Source organism: Daphnia magna, linkage group LG5 (genome assembly GCF_020631705.1).
Source record: "Daphnia magna isolate NIES linkage group LG5, ASM2063170v1.1, whole genome shotgun sequence".
Taxonomy (NCBI): Eukaryota; Metazoa; Arthropoda; class Branchiopoda; order Diplostraca; family Daphniidae; genus Daphnia; species Daphnia magna.
In genome coordinates this window covers 3,935,543-3,940,077 of record NC_059186.1, presented here as the reverse complement: position 1 = coordinate 3,940,077, position 4,535 = coordinate 3,935,543, and positions in this window count along the sequence as shown.

Here is a 4,535-nt window from a genome sequence, read left to right as displayed (position 1 = left end):
CCGGAAATACCCTATTTAGGATTCATTGTATCCAAGGACGGACTTAAAACATCACCAGAAAATATCAAAGCTGTGCAAGACTCCGAAAAACCTCAAAACCTTACTTCTCTGCGGGCATATGTAGGATTGGTCAACTATTATGGAAAGTTCATCCCAAAATTGGCTCATGTGTCAGCCCCGTTAAACGAGCTGCTAAAGAAGGAGAAGCCTTGGAGATGGAAGACAGAACAGCAAGACGCCTGTCTGGCAATCAAACTGCTGTTAAGCTCAGCAGAAGTATTTTGCAACTACAACCCGAAATGGATTTTAAAACTAGCCTGCGATGCATCACCTTTTGGAGTCGCAGCGGTATTGTCCCACATCTTACCAGACGGATCCGAACGACCTATTTCTTACGCCTCAAAGAGCTTATCAGCATCTGAAAAAAATTATTCTCAGCTGGACAAAGAAGCGTTGTCTATTATGTTGACTTTAGACAAGGGATATTTAACGAAGGATTGTAATTACCAGATTTATTATAGATGTGTAAGAGAAAGACAAACACAAGTATATCGGATCCTCAGTGAAAGTAGACTAAGTCAGAGAAAAAGATAGAGAAGATGACCGTACGAACATCGGTCTAAGAACGTACTTAAGATACTGAGAAACAAAAAGGGGGGAAGCATTAGGTTTTACTAGGAAACAACACTCCCGCTAAAACTAATGAACTTATAAAATTGAATTTTCTTAATTTCTTTTTCGAGTTGAATGTGAGTTGAGAAATAGCAGCTAGGCGAACGATACTGGCAATTGGCCCGAACTTTGTTCTCTGCTATGATGTGTGGGATTAAAGTTGAGCACATCATTTTTCGTTAGTGAATGTACCAAGGACTGGACGATCAATTGGATGCGTTGAATCAATTTGACGTGAGACAGAGATCGCATTGCGCAGTTTCACGAAGGCTACCCGGTGAAGAGGCTTCGTAAGGATGTCAGCTAATTGATCGTGAGTTGAAACATACTGAATGGAGATTGTCTTGTCGTCCTGCTTTTCACAAACGAAATGGAGATGTACATCGATATGTTTGGTTTTAGAGTGAAACTCGGGATTGTGAACCATTTTGATTGCGCTTTGGTTATCGCAAAAAAGTGTAGTTGGGAGCTTTTGTTCCATACCAATGTGGCGTAGCAAATTGCGTACCCACACAGTCTCTTTAGTTGCCTCAAATGCGGCCGTATAGTCGGATTCGGTGTTAGAAGTGGCCATACCTTGCTGCCGGCGACTGGTCCAGGCAACTGGATCTCCGTTCAAAATAAGGACATAGCCGGTTGTAGAGCAACGAGTTTGGAGGCATCCAGCATAGTCAGCGTCGAAGAATATTGACAGAATGCCGGTGCTAGAACTCCCGCTGAAGCAGATCCCAAAGTCGAAAGTGCCCTTAAGATAAGCAAGGATATGCTTCACAGCAGACCAGTGCTCCGCAGTGGGATTCTGAGCAAACTTCGCAACCTGGCCAACAGGGTACTTAATATCGGGGCGAGTGGTATTAGCAGCATACATTAAACTACCGACGGCTTCCTTGAACGGGAAAGCCACTCCCGCTGCAACCAAAGGCCCCAGAGCCGGAACAAGTAGAATACCCGGGTCAGCCGGAGTCAAACGAGGATGACAGTCCAGCATACGGAATCGAGTGAGCATCCGATTGATGTAGGTTGGCTGGGAGATGTGAAGTTGTCGTTGGTGGTGGTGCCGCGTGATGTGAAGACCAACGAACATGTCAGCCGGACGAGAGGTGATGTCAAAATGACGTTGAAGGTAGTTTACGATGGCCGTAAGCAGCACCATGCTACTTCCAGCTAGAAGACCATCATCGACCCATATAGCGACGATGATGATGTCAGTGGCGCGACGAAGATAGTAAACGCAGGGATCAGCCTGACTGGCGACAAGGCCGAACTCCTGAAGGAACATGTCGAACTTTTTGTTCCATGTGCGGGAAGACTGCTCGAGCCCGTAAAGGCATTTGAAAAGAAGATAAACCCAATCTTCCTTGCCCGGGACAATGAAACCTTGTGGCTGTTCCAAGTACAGCTCTTCTTCGAGTTCACCGTTGAGGAAAGCGGTGGCCACATCCATCTGTAGCAGGTCAAGATCCGTGGCTGCCGCTATGACCAAAATGCAGCGCAAAGAGTCGTATTTAACTACGGGAGAAAAAGTCTTTAAATAATCGATTCCCGGTTTCTGTTCGAAACCTTTTGCCACAAGACGCCCTTTGCGGCGTTCAATGGAACCGTCAGCATTTCGTTTGATTTTATATGTCCAGTGACAGCGAATGGCCGTGCGGCCTTTTGGGAGTTCCATCAGCCTCCAGGTGTTGTTTGAGTGTAGGCCTGCCATTTCGATTTCCATCGCCGTACGCCAGAGAGCGGAATCCTCCGAGGCAATCGCATCCGCATATTGAGCCGGCTCGTCGTCGACAAGAGTTGAATCAGCAGCAAGAGGTAACTCGGAAAGAAGCGCGCTTCTTGGCTTGGCCTGTTTTCGCACACGCGGGAGAAGAGGAAGCTCGGTGAGCGGGGACCGGGCGGCGAGCTCGTCGGATATCTCTCCAACATCTTCGGTTGGAGGAACACTAGGGTCTGGTGGTGCTTGCTGAAATTCATGGAAAGTCGCATCTCGGCTTACAATGAATTTGCGTGAGGATTTAGACCAGAAACGGTAGTCTTTTTGCTTTTCACAATAAGATACAAAATAGCAAAGTTCGCTTTTCGCGTCTAGTATCTTGCGATCGGCTTGAGGAATATGAACATCAGCTGCGCATCCAAAAGGACGAAAGTGAGACACATTGGGCTTGGTACCATACCATGCTTCGTATGGAGTGACTGAAGTGACGTTGCTTCGGCTGAGAACACGGTTGAGAATGTAAGCTGCATAGATCACGCATTCGTCCCAAAGGTAAAGCGGCAAACCACTCCCGTGCAGCATGCTCCTGGTGGCCTCCATTATGGTGCGATTCTCCCGCTCAGACACTCCATTTTGCTGGGAAGTGTGAGGCGCGCTCGTTTCGTGGCGGATGCCCTGGTTGGCAAGATAAAGTTCAAACTCTCGACTGATGAATTCGCCACCTCCGTCAGAACGGAAAACAGTGACACTTTTCCCAGTTTCACGAAACAAGCGGGCGACAAACTGTTTAAATAAGTCATAGACTTCAGATTTTTGCTTCATGGGGCAGATGACTCGAAAAACAGAAAAATCGTCTTTGAACAAAACGAAGTATCGCGTTTTCCAGACACGGAAGTTGGGCGAAGAGGGCCTTTAACATCAGAGTGGATCAGCTTTCCGATTTCCGTTGCCCGGGTACGACCACCAACAGGAAAAGGCAGCCGGTGACTTTTGCCCTTAGCACAGCCAGTACACGTAGCAATAACTGTGTCCTGATCAGCTGCGATGTTGAGTCCAATGACATGGTGGCCCTGAGCCAGTTTTTTTTATAGCTCCAGTATGAACGTGTCCCAAACGTTGGTGCCAAGTAGTGAGAGACAGCGGGACGGACGAGGAAAAATTGGCGTGGTCGTGGGACGGAACGGCTTCAATATCAAGAAGATACAGATCTTTTCCCATCCTCTGTCCAACTGCAATAATCCGATTATTACGGGAGAGGGATATCTGGTCATGGTGGAAAGTTAAAATAACTCCGCGATCCGCAGCTGCGCCAACTGAAATGAGGTTTGTTCGCAGACCGGGAACATACAAAACGTCGTTGAGTTTTCCATCGTTCCATTCCCCACCAATTCTGGTTCGAATATGAATATCACCAATGCCTTTTACCTGGCATAAACTGTCGGCGATGCCTTTAACAGGCCAATAAGAGGTGACGAGGGCAAAAGTGTTGAAAAACTCTCGACGATCAGTTATGTGTTGACTGGTGCCCGAATCAAGGATCCAGCTGTTATTCGATAATGGGCGAGAAATGGCTGCTGCTGGGAAAGCATACGTAGGATCATCAAATGTATGGCTTCCATCGGCTTTGTTAGCGTTAGGCTGTCTTTCTTCGCGATGTCCACCAGACTGCTCCCGTTCAGCTCGTAGTCGTTTAAAACAGTCCTTAGCCTCATGATTATTAAAGCCACAGCAAGTGCAAGTGAGCTTGACACGTTTAAAAGGTCGTCGGCGATTTGATCCAGCATTGGCCACCTTTCTTTTGCGGCAATCGGCTGTCGTGTGATTGGATAAACCGCAGACATCACAGCCGATATTATCACGGGTCCCTCCTCTTTGATAACGGCAATCGTCGGATTTGTGGTTCAATTTGCTGCAGTTCTGACAGTCAACATGAGTTTTCAGCAGAGCGGATTCATTCCTCTCGGAATTTCGGAAATTCGGCCATTCACGACGTACTCGTAATGGCCAAATTTGTTAAAGAGAATGCTTTTTGATTCAATGGAGGCCTGCTCATATTGGATGACCAATCTTGTCCACATTTCGGCACCGGTTTCGCAATGCTGCAAAGTCATTGCAATTTGGGTTTCGAGTGTGCTAAGAAGAGTGAGTCTGA